Below are 16,473 nucleotides of genomic sequence, written 5' to 3'. Positions count from 1 at the left end.
GCGAAGATGCCGGTCAGAAACAGGAGACAGTAGTATCTTCGGCCCCGACATGCTCAAGGAGGCTGAGGAGAAAGTTAAACTAATTAGGGATCAACTCAAGACAGCCCAGAGCCAACAAAAGAGTTATTACGATCAAAAACATCGTGAAGTCAGCTTTGAACCTGGTGAATATGTGTATCTACGAGTATCTCCTATGAGGGGTCTGCAATGATTCAAAGTGAAAGCAAAGCTAGCACCACGGTTTATTGGACCCTTCTGGGTAATTGCACGAAGAGGCACAGTGGCCTACCAGCTAGATCTACCCAAAGAACTGTCAGACGTCCACGACGTGTTCCACATCTCACAATTGAGGAAATGTGTAAGCAACCCAGAGAAGCATGTGTCTCATGAGAGCATTGACGTGCAACCATACCTCACCTACAGGGAATGTCCAATAAAAATATTGGAGGAGTCTGAAAGGAGGATCCGTTAGAAAACAATTAAGTTTTTCAAGGTTGAGTGGAGCAATCACACCGAGGATGAAGCAACATGGGAAAGAGAGGATTTTCTTCGGACAGAGTACCCACACCTATTTGAGGATCAGCTGAAATCTAGGGGAAGAGATTTTTCCTAAGGGGGTAGGTGTTGTAAGGAGGTTTGTTTTTATCAAATTCTCTATTTAATTGGAAGGAGGTTAATTTTTTTAAAAGGACTCTCCTTCTCAAAAAAATTCTATTATGACAAGTATTTTTTATGGGCTCTTCCCAACCTTGATTTTTGTCTTGAAGGTTTTTCATCTTGTGTTGGCTCAACACAAATAATTTTTGGAAGGTTTTTACAATTCTTTTTATTAAAAAGAATTCCTATAAGTTATGGATTTATTCTTTCCCATTCAAAGATTTCTCTTTTGCCATGACCTATGTAGAATATTTCCTCCCAAAAGCCTCCTCCCTACTTTGGGTCAAGCCAAGCATCCAATTCGAGCAAGTTTCAACCTCTTTTAGATTTTATTCCTCTTTATTTTATCCTCAAACCTTTTTCTGTAATTTATTTTGGACTCTTGGGATTTACGAAGGAGGTACCAGATTCCTTATGTTTCTGAGCCCAAGCAAATTATCCTAGCTAGTCCTTAGCACCCTCAACCTAGATCCATCAAGAATTGCTGGTCCACAGTTCAAATTATTTAAAATGTGCTTGCTGCAAGTTTGGACCAGATTTGCCATTTTGGTGAAATTCATTCCATTTCTTTTCCTAAAAATCTGAGATAAACCAGGCAGCCTCTAGATGCATCAAGAGAACACTTCACCAACTCCCAGCTCCAGAAAATGTTCCCACGTGCCTAAATCATTTCGCCGAACAGGTGGGCGACACTGTTTCTGTCAAGATTCAGAGTCCAGTGTTCAGTTCAGTCGACAGTGTCGTTTTCTTCAGAACCGCGACGTCAATCTCGCTAGTGCACGCGTTGGCGCCTTGCTCATTGCTCCCCCTTCTTATCCAGTGCGCCGCACAGTCGTTTGGACAGGCGCGAGCGTCGGTGGCGACGTGTCTCGCCAACGCTGGCGTCTTCCGCGGTGGCAAATCCGCCCTTGGTGGCCAACAGGGGCCAGCACTGCCATACGGCGCCGTCCAGCACCGCCCACACCAGCAGGAGCCTCCGTGTGGCCGTCCTCTTCCCCATGTGTGCTGCAGAACAGTCACCGTGGCCTGAGAGGCACAAAGCGCGCTCTTTGCCGCCGACGAGCCCGTGAGCTCCGTTCCGTCGAAACCACGGGAGCATGCCAAATCCGACCAGGTTTCGACGTTGAATGCTGCCAGTGGACCAACACGAAGCTGCCCAGTCACCTAAATCCCCCGTCCAACCTCTGCCTCGCCATAATCACTCACCGGAGTGATCCCGTTCTGGGCAACCGCCTCGGGCTGGCTATAAATGGAGGCCCCGAGCTCGTTCTCGACCCAGGACTTCCCCTCCTTGCCTCAGAACCCCGCCACGCAAATCAGAAGGCCTCGAGAGAGCCTTCTTCCCCGACTCCGGCAGTCTCGATCCGCTTTGGGCTCCGGCAAGATTCTCTCTGGTGAGAGCACCCTCGCCTCCCAGACCGTGCCAGTAGCCTCCTAGTGCACCCACACTTCTAACCCGAGTCCCAATTTGATGTTTGCAGCCCTCCTCGGTGAGATCCATCCTCTACCGAACCACCGTCCACCGGAGTGAAGGCCGCCATCGGCGTGGTGCTCGCCGACGACCAACTCCACCACCCACAGACGCAGGAGAGCTCCGTGAGTTCGTAAGTACCCTCCACTCCCCTTGCCTCGCCTTGGATCGACACCGGCGACCACCGCAAGCCTCGGGCGCCGGCGGGACTCTGTTTTGATTTTTAAGCCTGACGGGTGGGACCCCCTCGTCAGCTTTTTCTCTTTTATTCGAAACGTTTTCTGAAAGCGCCTTCGGGGAAAATACGTTTTCTGTCTTTTTTAAACTAGCCCCTGGAAAGTTTCTGTTTCGTCACAGATTAGTCCCTGGACTAAAAGCTTAATAACTTTTAAACAAAAGATGATTTTAAGTTGATTCTTTTTCTCTCATCTTTATTTTTCTATCTATTTTTTAAGCAGATTTATTTGAAAATTATTTGGAACAAATTTTATGCACGCACGGTATTTATGTTAGTATCCGATTTCTTTTATAACGTAGATACCAAAGGAGGTGACGGAGTCGCAAACTTCACCGAGCTAGACTCTGACTACTCCGAACCAGGCAAGCATGTTTGAACATTTGATATGATGCGTGTCTTGCATGTTTGCTTGAGTAGTTTTCTCATGGCATGTTTATATAAGCATTAGTGAATGTTATATTGCATGCAAGGTAAGCTACAAATGAGCTTCGAAATTTGATGTGTTCATATGATGGTGAGATAACCTGATCATGTGGTGGCATGATAGGTTGCAAGCTGGTATTGTTGAAGCATGCCAGTCTTATGTCAACCGTTTAACCCCTTTTTTGTGCTACCACATGTCTTCTGCAAAGAATGCTGTCTAGTCAGTTGCAAACCTCTTTCCTTGTACACACCAAATAGAGGGGCCGTGATGAGGGTTTCATGTCCTTGGATTAAATCCCGTCATCCGGTCAGGGGGCATGGGTGTTTCCGGTTGGGACATAGAGGGGGGCACCCCTTAGAGCGTGCGATATAAATTTGATCCCATGCTACTCGAGGTTGTGGCCTCCCCGTCTTAGAGTTTTTCTTGAACGTTGACTAGGGTGATTCCTGGCTGTCGGATGTGGAATGGGTGTGTACTGGTTAGATGTGTTTCTCCTAAAATACCGTAAACGGAACTAGTCCTTTGTGACTATGGAAATCCGTTGGCTGTGGGTAAAGAGTAAAAACTCTGCAGAGTCGAAACCATTCGAGTAACCGTGTCCATGATCAAGGACTATGATCAACATATCAATGTCAGTATCAGTGTCAGTTTCAACGTCCATCTCAGCGTCAGTCTCAGTGTCAGTCTCAGTGACAATCTCCGGTGAATAAACATGAGTGGTAAACCCGACTGAATGTTATTCCTGTGGATGGACTAACCAGTTTATTATTATGTACTGAGTATTTCCTAGGGATGATTTAAATTCATGAGCTACTTGGATTCGAATGGTGAAATATAAGCCCTTTATGTGATGTCGCTCAGACGTCCGACTGTGGCATTCTTGTTATTTACTTTTGATATAATCCCTTTATGTGATGTCGCTCAGACGTCCGACTGTGGCATTCTTGTTATTTACTTTTGATATAAGCCCTTTATGTAATGTCGCTCAGACATCCGACTGTGGCATCCATGTTATTTACCTTCAACTTAATCCCTTTTCAAGATGTCGCCGTCCGACTGTGGCCCGCACTGTCGCTATATTTCAATATAAGCCCTTTATGTGATGTCGCTTAGATGTTCGACTGTGGCATTCTTGTTATTTACTTTTGATATAAGCCCTTTATGTGATGTCGCTCAGACGTCCGACTGTGGCATTCTTGTTATTTACTTTTGATATAAGCCCTTTATGTGATGTCGCTCAGACACCCGACTGTGGCATCCATGTTATTTACCTTCAATTTAAGCCCTTTTCGAGATGTTGCTTAGACTTCCGACTATGGCACGCACTGTCTTTTATATTTCAATATAAGCCCTTTATGTGGTGTCGCCCAGACGCCCGACTGGGCATGTTAATTTATTTTTACCTTTCGAGGCATCGCTTCAGACACCCGATCGGTCTCCAATTATTTTGTTGGGATTTCGGGAGGACTACCGCCTAACTTCCTTTTTATTTAACATATAGTGCAAATTTATTATCTGAGTGTTCATTACTAGTCTGCTCATGTGCATCATGTTTGCATTTGTTATATCTTATGTCCAAACTGTCTTGCGAGTACATTCAAAGTACTCACCTAGCTTGTTGATTTCGCCAGATGTTGACGAAGGCGATCTTATGGATGAAGAGTACGATAGCGAGTCCGATGCCTAGAGGAGTCCCAGTCAGTCCCGTGCGATCCTGGAGTTGGTCACTTGTATTATATACGCTTCTGCTACCCAAAATAGAATCATCAAGCCTCACTCCAGTGCTTGATGAGCTGTAAGATTTAGGAGTCATGTCACCCACTTCACGGTGACATAACCACCACCACTTTTATTACGAGTCAATAGTTATGCCACGATACTCCTTGTGCCATATCCGCCTTTATGTATAATATCGGCATGCTTGTAATAAATTATTGAGCAGCCTCAGCTCAACCTTGTATAATATTTAGTACTTCTGGATTTCTGTATCAAGGATTTGTCTACTAGTAAGGAGGATTTTCCTATACTGGTCGGATAAAATGGTCGATTTTTCAATAAATATTTTATTGGAAAACCGGTCCTGACAAAAACTGAGGGAAATACTTGCGCTACTATTGCTGCATCACCCTTTCCTCTTCAAGGAAAACCAACGCAAGCTCAAGACGTAGCAAGAAGGAATTCTGGTGCCATTGCCGGGGAGGTCTTCGCTCAAGTCAAGACATACCAAGTACCCATCACAAACCCATCTCCCTCGCATTTACATTATTTGCCATTTGCCTCTCATTTTCCTCTCCCCCACTTCACCCTTGCCATTTTATTCGCCCTCTCTTTCCCAATCTCCTCCTCTCTTTTCGCTTTCCTTTTTCTGTTTGCTTGTGTGTTGGATTACTTATTGCCATGGCGCAAGATAATACCAAATTGTGTGATTTCTCGAATACCAATAATAATGATTTCCTTAGAACTTTGATTGCTCCTCTTAATGATGTTGAGTCTTGTGAAATCAATACTGCTTTGCTGAATCTTGTTATGAAAGATCAATTCACCGGCCTTCCTAGCGAAGATGCCGCTACTCATCTAAAGAACATTGTTGATTTGTGTGATATGCAAAAGAAGAAAAATATGGATAACGATATAGTTAAATTGAAGTTATTTCCATTTTCACTTAGAGATCGTGCTAAAGTTTGATTTTCGTCTTTGCCTAAAAGTAGTATTGATTCTTAGAACTAGTGCAAAGATGCTTTTATATCTAACTATTTTCCTCCCGCTAAGATTATCACTTGTAGGAACGATATTTTGAATTTTAAACAACTTGATCATGAGCATGTTGCTCAATCTTGGAAAAGAATGAAATTGATGATTCACAATTGCCCTACTCATGGTTTGAATTTATGGATGATCATACAAAAAGTTTATGCCGGTTTGAAATTTGCTTCTAGAAATCTCTTAGATTCGGCCGCGGGATGCACGTTTATGGAAATCACGTTAGGAGATGCTACAAAACTTCTTTATAATATTATGGCTAATTATTCTCAATGGCACACCAAAAAATCTTCTAGTAAAAAAGTGCATGCTATAGAAGAAATTAATGTTTTGAGTGGAAAGATGGATGAACTTATGAAATTGTTTGCTACTAAAAATACACCTCTTGATCCCAATGATATGCCTTTGTCTACTTTGATTGAGAATAATAATGAATCTATGGATGTTAATTTTGTTGGTAGGAATAGTTTTGGAAATTATGCTTATAGAGGAAACTCTAATGCAAGACCGTTCCCAAGTAATTCCTCTAATAATTATGGAAATTCCTACAATAATTCTTATGGTAATTTTAAAAATATACCTTCTTATTTTGAGAATAGTGTGAAAGAATTTATGATTTCTCAAAAGAATTTTAATGCCTTGCTTGAAGAAAAATTGCTCAAAGTTGATGATTTGGCTAGGAACGTTGATAGACTTTCACTTGATGTTGATTCTAATAAACTTAGATCTTCCTCTCCTAAGCATGATATCAATGAGTCTCTCAAAGCAATGAAAATTTCCATTGATGAGTGTAAGGAAAGAACCGCTAGATTGCATGCTAAGAAAGAGAGCTTTGTAAAGGCGTGTTCTTCTAGTTTCCATGAAAATAATGATGAAGATCTTAAAGTTATTGATGCATCTCCTATTAGATATTTGTTTTTCAATATGAATCTTGATAATTATGGGATTGAAGATGAGTCAACTTTACATAGAAGGCTTCCCAAGAATTCGGAGTTTTCAGATCTTGATGCTAAATTTGGTAAAAGTGGGATTGGAGAGGTCATGACTTTAAATTGTATTGAACCCACTATCTCGGATTTCAAGGAATTTTATTATGATAATTGTTCTTTAGAAAGTTGTATCTCCTTGTTGCAATATGTTGTTAATTCTCCTCATGCTTATAGTCAAAACAAAGCTTTTACCAAACATATCGTTGATGCCTTGATGCAATCTTATGATGACAAACTTAATTTGGAAGTTTCTATACCTAGAAAACTTAATGATGAGTGGGAACCTACTATAAAGATTAGAATTAAAGATCATGAGTGTTTTGCTTTGTGTGATTTGGGTGCTAGTGTTTCCATGATTACGAAAACTTTATCTGATATTCTAGGTTTCCATGATCTTGATGATTGCTCTTTATATTTGCACCTTGCGGATTCCACCATTAAAAAGCCAATGGGAAGTATCAATGATGTTCTCATTGTTGCAAATAGAAATTTGGTGCCCGTAGATTTTAACGTTCTTGATATAGATTGCAATCTTTCTAGCCCTATTATTCTTGGTAGAGCTTTCCTTAGAACGATTGGTGCGATTATTGATATGAAGGAAGGGTATATTAGATTCCAGTTTCCATTAAAGAAAGGCATGGAGCACTTTCCAAGAAAGAAAGTCAAATTACCTTATGAATCTATCATGCGATCTACTTATTAATTTAGTGCCAAAGATGACACTACTTAGATCTATCTTTGCTTTTATATGCCTAGCTAGGGGCGTTAAACGATAGCGCTAGTTGGGAGGCAACCCAATTTTCTTTGTGTTTTTTGTTTTTGTTCCTGTTTAGTAATCGATCTTGCATCTACCTTCTATTTAGATGTGTTTTTATCTTTTAATTAGTGTTTGTGCCAAGTAGAACCTATAGGATAACCTATGATGATAGTTGATTTGATTCTGCTGAAACACAGAAACTTTGCACGCACGAATTTACTTTTGTTAAATCACATAAACATGCTTTTGCGTTGATTCTTTTTGCTTCTGATAAATAGACAAACTGTCCAGGACTTCCTATTTTTGTAGGAGTTTTAGGGTTCCAAAAGTTTGTGTTAGTTACAGATTGCTACAAACTGTTCTGTTTTTGATAGATCCTGTTTTTCGTGTGTTGTTTGCTTATTTTAATGCATCTATGTCTAGGAAAATAGTTTATAAACATAGAGAAGTTGGAATACAGTAGGTTTAACATCAAAATAAATAAATAATGAGTTCATTACAGTACCTTATGTGGTGGTTTTGTTTTCTTTCACTAACGAAGGTTATGAGATATCCTGTTGAGTTTTGTGTTGTGAAGTTTTCAAGTTTTGGGTAAAGCTTTTATGGACTATGGAATAAGGAGTGGTAAGAGCCTAAGCTTGGGGATGCCCATGGCACCCCGAGATATTCAAGGATAGCCAAAAGCCTAAGCTTGGGGATCCCCTGGGAAGGCATCCCTCTTTCGTCTTCGTTCATTGCTAACTTTACTTGGAGCTATATTTTTATTTGCCACATGATATGTGTTTTTCTTGGAGCGTCGTGTATTATATTAGTATTTGCTTTTTAGTTTGCCACAATCATCCTTGCTGTACACACCTTTTGGGAGAAGCCTATTTGATTAGAATTTGCTAGAATACTCTATGTGCTTCACTTATATCTTTTGAGCTTGATAGTTTTTGCTCTAGTGCTTCACTTATACCTTTTAGAGCACGGCGGTGAATTAATTTGGAAGAAATTGCTAGTCTCTCATGCTTCACTTATATTATTTTGAGAGTCTTTTAGAACAGCATGGTATTTGCTATGGTTACAAATTTTGTCCTAGAATGATGAGCATCCAACTTGGGATAATAAAAACTATCGTAGAAAAAGAATTGGATGCTATGATCAATTTGATGCTTGATAATTGTTTTGAGATATGGAGGTAGTGATATTAAAGTCATGCTAGTTGGGGTGATTGTGAAAAATACTTGTGTTGAGGGTTGTGATTCTCGTAGCATGCACGTATGGTGAACCGCTTTGTGATGAAGTTGGAGCACAGTTTCATTTATTGATTGTCTTCCTTATGAGTGGCGGTCGGGAACGAGCGATGGTCTTTTCCTACCAATCTATCCCCCTAGGAGCATGCGCGTAGTACTTTGTTTTTGATGACTTGTAGATTTTTGCAACAAGTATATGAGTTCTTTTGACTAATGTTGAGTCCATGGATTATACGCACTCTCACCCTTCCACCATTGCTAGCCTCTCTTGTGCCGCGCAACTTTCACCGGTGCCACACACCCACCATATACCTTCCTCAAAACAGACACCATACCTACCTATTATTGCATTTCCATAGCCATTCCGAGATATATGGCCATGCAACTTTCCGCCGTTCCATTCATATGACACGCATTACTTTTGTCATATTGTTGTTTGGATGATCATGTAGTTGACATTTTATTTGTGGCAAGGCCACTTTTGTAATTTTCATACATGTCGCTCTTGATTCATTGCATATACCGGTACACCGCCGAAGGCATTCATATAGAGTCATATCTTGTTCTAGCTTTGAGTTGTAATTCTTGAGTTGTAAATCCATAAAAGTGTGATGATCTCCATTATTAGAGTGTTGTCCCAGTGAGGAACGGATGATAAAGACTATGTGTCGGTGTCAAAACCGGCGGATCTCGGGTAGGGGGTCCCGAAATGTGCGTCTAGGCAGATGGTAACATGAGACAAGGGACACGATGTTTTTACCCAGGTTCGGGCCCTCTCGATGGAGGTAAAACCCTACTCCTTCTTGATTAATATTGATGATATGGCTAGTACAAGAGTAGATCTACCACGAGATCAGAGAGGCTAAACCCTAGAAGCTAGCCTATGGTATGATTGTTGTTAGTCCTACGGACTAAAACCCTCCGGTTTATATAGACACCGGAGAGGGCTAGGGTTACACAGAGTCGGTTACAATGGTAGGAGATCTACATATCCGTATTGCCAAGCTTGCCTTCCACGCCAAGGAAAGTCCCATCCGGACACGGGACGAAGTCTTCAATCTTGTATCTTCATAGTCTAGGAGTCCGGCCAAAGATGATAGTTCGGCTATCGGGACACCCCCTAGTCCAGGACTCCCTCACTATGATTCCCCCACAAGTCGGGATGAGACTCTAGACTTTACAAAAAGAAAAAAAAGAGAAAGGACAAAAAAAGGCCAAAGAAGAAAAAGAAAGAAAGAAAGAAAAAGAGAAAAAGAAAAAAAATGAGAGAAAAAGAGAGAAGGGACAATGCTACTATCTCTTTTTCCACCATTGTGCTTCAAAGTAGCACCATGCTCTTCATGATAGAGATTCTCCTATGTTGTCACTTTCATATACTAGTGGGAATTTTTCATTATGGAACTTGGATTGTATATGCCAATGATGGGCTTCCTCAAAATGCCCTAGGTCTTTGTGAGCAAGCGAGTTGGATGCACACCCACTTAGTTTCTTTTGTTGAGCTTTCATATATTTATAGCTCTAGTGCATCCGTTGCATGGCAATCCCTACTCACTCACATTGATATCTATTAATGGGCATCTCCATAGCCCGTTGATAAGCCTAGTTGATGTGAGACTATCTTCTCATTTTTTGTCTTGTCCACAACCACCATTCTATTCCACATATAGTGCTATGTCCATGGCTCACTCTCATGTATTGCGTGAAAGTTGAAAGAGTTTGAGATTATTAAAGTATGAAACAATTGCTTGGTTAGTCATCGGGGTTGTGCATGATTAAATACTTTGTCTGATGAAGATAGAGCAACAGCCAGACTATATGATTTTGTAGGGATAACTTTCTTTGGCCATGTTATTTTGAGAAGACATGATTACTTTGATTAGGATGCTTGAAGTATCACCATTTTCATGTCAATATGAACTTTTATTTTGTATCATTTGGATCTGAACATTCATGCCACAATAAAGAAAATTACATTGAGAATTATGCTAGGTAGCATTCCACATCAAAAATTCTGTTTTTATCATTTACCTACTCGAGGATGAGCAGGAATTAAGCTTGGGGATGCTTGATACATCTCCAACGTATCTATAATTTTTTATTGTTTCATGCTATTATATTACCCCTTTTGGATGTTTATGGGTTTTATTTTACACATTTATATCATTTTTTGGACTAACCTACTAACCGGAGGCCCAGCCCGTATTGCTGTTTTTTTCATATTTCAGTATTTGAAAGAAAAGGAATATCAAACGGAGTCCAAACGGAATTAAACCTTCGGGAGCGTGATTTTTGGAACGAACGTGATCCAGAGGACTTGGAGTGCAAGTCAAGAAGCAGCCGAGGCGGCCACAAGAGGGTAGGGCGCGCCCCCTATAGGGCGCGCCCCCTGTCTCGTGGGCCCTTCGGGCGGCCACCGACGTACTTCTTCCTCCTATATAAGCCTACGTACCCCGAAAACATCCAGGGAGCCAACAAAATACAATTTCCACTGCTGTAACCTTTTGTATCCGCGAGATCCCATCTTGGAGACTTCATCGGCGCTCCGCCGGAGTGGGAATCCACCATGGAGGGCTTCTACATCAACACCACAGCCCCTCCGATGAGTTGTGAGTAGTTTACCACTGACCTTTGGGTCCATAGTTATTAGCTAGATGGCTTCCCTCTCTTTTTGGATCTCAATACAATGTTTTCCCCCTCTCTTGTGGAGATCTGTTTGATGTAAACTCTTTTTGTGGTGTGTTTGTCAAGATCCGATGAATTGTGGGTTTATGAGCAAGTTTATCTATGAGAAATATTTGCATCTCCTCTGAATTCTTTTATGTATGATTGAGTTATCTTTGCAATTCTCTTCGAGTTATCAGTTTGGTCTGGCCTACTAGATTGATCTTTCTTGCTGAGGGAGACCTGGACTAGGGGGTGTCCGGATAGCCGGACTATTATCATCGGCCGGACTCCAAGACCATGAAGATACAAGATTGAAGACTTCGTCCCGTGTCCGGATGGGACTTTCCTTGGCGTGGAAGGCAAGCTTGGCAATACAGATATGTAGATCTCCTACCATTGTAACCGACTCTATGTAACCCTAGCCCTCTCCGGTGTCTATATAAATCGGAGGGTTTTAGTCTGTAGGACGAACAACCATTACAACAATCGTACCACATGCTAGCTTCTAGGGTTTAGCCTCCTTGATCTCGTGGTAGATCCACTCTTGTACTACCCATATCATCAATATCAATCAAGCAGGAGTAGGGTTTTACCTCCATCGAGAGGGCCCGAACCTGGGTAAAAACATCGTGTCCCTTGTCTCGTGTTACCATCCGCCTAGACGCACAGTTCGGGACCCCCTACCCGAGATCCGCCAGTTTTAACACCGACATTGGTGCTTTCATTGAGAGTTCCTCGGTGCCGTCACGATCAGGAAGGATGCCTCTTCCCATCTTTAAAGACGGTACCATCACCGAAGGAGCCTTGGCCGCCGGCCTAACTATCCGTCTAGGTGGTTTTCTCATGACCGCCTGTTCGGCCACCGCTTCGACGATGACCTCTCGGGTCATCAAAAGCAATCTTCATGTCAACTCGGAATTCGCCGAGCAGCTGGATCCAATAGAGCTCTCGTCCGTAAACGAGCTCTTGGATCGCATCGCCGCCCTGGGAGTCGCCACAGACTACAATCAGATTGGGCTTAAAACCGATCTGAGAGAGATTAACTCTCCCCAGGTTACCCACCACATTGCGGTGGTAGAGGAACAAAGCGGCGGCTCTTCTCCTCTATTAAAAACCAGTTATGTCCGGACTCCCGAACCCTCCATGCCGGATTTCTGCGGAGGGACCGACGTCGATCAAGCACTGAACCTAAAGTTAGGCATCGTACCAGACTCATTGGACAACGTCCAACAATCCAAGCTTCCAAATTCGGAAACTTTTCGGCCTTTGAGCCTCGAGATGGGTAGGGTTCCGGACTCAATTCCACCCACCCACCCAAACATATGCGATCTATCTCAAATCCGGCAAGAGCCTGCTGAAACAGTACATCATTACTGGGCCAGATTCCTCCTGGTTATGGACAGGATAAAAGACTGCTGTGAGGAAAACGCAATTTCAATTTTCTGCAATAATTGCACGGACAAGGGAATCTTGAACGCCGTAAGTCGTCGTGAAATTACACGCTTCGCCGACCTGGCATCCATAGTACGAAAGTACTGTGCGATGGAGAGTTTCTGGAAAACCGAAACAAAGTTTTGGGACAATCCGGCTCCGAATACAACCCTAGTCCGAAAGAAAAGGGTGCAAAATGCTCAGGCACCAGGTACAAAAACCAAAAAGCAAAAACCCCATAAAGGGCATGGAACCGTACTGGAGGGATGGCTCGGCGGACCCTGTAAAATTCACATTATAGAGGGCGCCACTCCCACACATAGCCTTCGAGCATGTTGGATACTGCGACAGGTGGCCAAAAGTGGCGAAGAGCTTCTAGCCCCATCGAACCACTCCAACAGTGCCAGTATGGTGTCAACAATCTTCGAGACTTTCACATCAAATAATATGCGGAAACTAACAATCCGCAGCCTCGCCAAAGTCTACCAAGTAGCGACAACAAATCCATGGAGCAACACGGCCATCACCTTCAACGCCAGCGTCGAACCTAAATTCCGAACAGCCCGAGCACCAACCGCATTGGTCCTCCATCCAATAGTGGACGGCTTTCGTCTTACCAAGGTACTCATGGATGGCGGCAGCGGATTAAACCTCATCTACGAGGAAACCCTTCAAAAAATGGAAATAGACTGGAGCCGCATTGAGCGAAGCAGCACGACCTTACGAGGAAGCACGCTGCATAGGAAAAATCACACTTGATGTGGTGTTCGGCTCGCCGGACAATTACAGGTCCGGGGAGGTCACCTTCCAAGTGGCCCCGTTCAGCAGCGGATATCATGCTATATTAGGACGAGAGGCATTCACAATTTTTCAAGCCATACCCCATTATGGGTACATGAAGCTTAAGATGCCCGGGCCCAGTGGAATAATCACTCTTGTTAGTGATCCGAACACAGCACTCCGCGCCGAAAACAAGACAGCCGCACTAGCCCTAGAGGCACTATCCGAAGCCTTAGCGGCAGAGGAGCTCACGGCGCTGCGCTCCACGGTGAACAGGGATGATGTGATACTCGATAAGAGGTCCAAGTCCACCTCTTTTAAACCAGCGGACGAAATAGTCAAATTCCAGGTCCATCCAACGGACCCAACAAAGACGGCCTCCATTGGGGCACAGCTAAACCCTGATGTAGACGCCGCGCAGCGAGAATTCCTTCGGGAGAATTGGGACATCTTCGCCTGGCACCCTTCAAATATGCCAGGAATCCCACGCAGATTGGCAGAACACAGCCTAAACATCCTAGAAGGATTCAAGCCAGTCAAACAAGCTCTTCGGCGATTTTCCGAACCCAAAAGACATGCAATGGGAGAGGAGGTAGCCAAATTATTGGAAGCCGGATTCATCAGAGACATCAAACATCCGGACTGGCTAGCAAACCTGGTGATGGTACCAAAGAAGGACAAATCCTGGCGCCTATGTGTCGATTTTAAAGACCTCAACAAGGCTTGCCCAAAGGATCCTTTCCCCCTTCCCCGCATCGATCAGATAATCGATGCTACTGCAAGGCACGATTCATTGTGCTTCCATGATGCATACTCCGGCTACCATCAAATCAAGATGGCGGAGGCGGACCAAGCCGCAATGACATTCATTACTCCATACGGACCATTCTGCTTCAACACGATGCCCTTCGGACTCAAAAACGCCAGCGCAACAAATCAGCGCATGATTCAGACATGTCTGGCTACCCAGATCGGCAAAACAGTAGAGGCATACGTAGACGATGTGGTTGTCAAAACCAAACAGGTCGAAACTCTAGTAGACGATTTGAGGCTCACATTCGACAACCTCCGAGCATATGATATTAAGCTAAACCCGGAAAAATGCGTTTTCGGCGTACTAGCCGGAAAGCTCCTGGGCTTCATTGTATCCGGTAGAGGAATTGAAGCAAACCCAGCCAAGATCCGAGCTCTGTCACAGCTGGATATTCCAAAAGACCTCAAACAAATACAAAAATTGACTGGATGCATGGCGGCCCTAAGCCGCTTCATCTCCCATTTGGGAGAAAAGGCATTCCCCCTCTATCGCCTCCTCAGGCACACCGAACACTTCGAATGGACAGATGCTGCCACTGTCAAACTCGAAGAAATAAAAGTCATATTGGCAACAAATCCGGTCCTGGCCGCGCCTAACCTGGGCGAACCAATGTTGTTATATATCGCGGCAACACATCAAGTAGTAAGCGCGATGCTCGTCGTCGAATGAGAAACAGAAGGGCATAAATTCCCTCTTCAAAAACCAGTGTACTACGTATCCACTGTCTTAACTCCCTGCAAGTCCCAGTACCCGCATTATCAAAATATAGCATACGCGGTGTTCATGGCATCCCGGAAGCTGCGACACTACTTTCAAGAGTGTTCGATAACAGTGGCCTCCGAAGTACACCTCAACGACATCATAAACAACCGCGACGGGACGGGCAGGATTGCGAAATGGGCCATCGAGCTCTTACCATTCGACATAACCTACAAACCACGGCGAGCTATAAAGTCGCAAGTTTTAGCGGACTTCATCGCTGAATGGACCGAAGCCGAACTCCCTAAAGAGTACGGCGCATACTCCAATTGGATTATGCATGTCGACGGCTCCAAAATGTTGCCTGGCTTGGGGGCTGGCGTCGTATTAACGTCCCCAACCGGAGACACAGTCCAATACGTAATTCAGATAATGTACACGGACTCCAACAATGCAGCCGAATACGAGGCCCTCCTACATGGTCTCCGGATGGCAATCTCCATGGGTATTCAACGCCTAGAGGTGCACAGGGATTCAAACCTTGCAATATCCCAAGTAAATGGAGACTTTGACGCCAAGGATCCGAAAATGGCAGCCTATCGTAACGATGTCCTCAAAATGTCAGCTCGGTTCGAAGGACTCGAATTCCACCACGTAGCCCGGGATAATAACCAAGCAGCAAACGTGTTGGCACGCATCAGCGCGAAATGCGACGCTGTCCCTCCAAACATCTTCCTGGAGTGGCTCTTTATGCCATCCGTACTATGGGAAGAGGAGTCTGGAAATAACAACCCGAAAGCAACCGCACCACCCAACATAGAACAATCTGACATAATCGGCGGCTCAGCCGATGAAATAACACCTTCAGCCCACGAAATAATGGCGGTAATTGCCCCGTGGACAGAACCATTCCTAGCCTACTTAATTAGGCAGGAACTTCCCGAAGACCAAAATGAAGCCCGCTGCATAGTTCGGCGATCTAAGCCTACAAGGTCCATGAGGGAGAACTTTATAAGAAAAGCACAACCGGAATCCTTCAAAGGTGCATCTCCGAAGAGGAAGGGCGAAACCTTTTGGCTGAAATTCACGCCGGACTAGGCGGACACCACGCTGCAGCCCGGGCCCTCGTAGGCAAGGCCTTCCGTACAAGATTTTATTGGCCGACGGCCTAGGCAGATGCTCAGGACTTAGTCCAACGATGTGTCGGTTGTCAGCTCTTTGCTAATCAGAGCCACATGCCACCCACCGCCCTCAAAACTATACCCATCACCTAGACGTTCGTGGTCTGGGGGCTTGATATGGTTGGACCCCTTAAAGGGGGAACCCACAAGCAAAAGTACCTATTGGTCATGGTGGACAAATTCACCAAATGCATAGAGGCCAAGATAGTTAAAACGGCCGAATCCGGACCAGTGATAGACTTCATATCCGGGGTAGTACACCGTTATGGCGTCCCCCACAGCATCATCACCGATAACGGCACGAACTTCACGGCCGACGAGGTTAAACTCTGGTGCAAAAATATGGGCATTAAGCTCGACTACGCTTCAGTCT

Source organism: Triticum aestivum, chromosome 1B, assembly GCF_018294505.1.
Source record: "Triticum aestivum cultivar Chinese Spring chromosome 1B, IWGSC CS RefSeq v2.1, whole genome shotgun sequence".
NCBI classification, from domain to species: Eukaryota; Viridiplantae; Streptophyta; class Magnoliopsida; order Poales; family Poaceae; genus Triticum; species Triticum aestivum.
The sequence above is the reverse complement of the archived record's forward strand: the minus strand, read 5'-3'. Positions refer to the sequence as shown.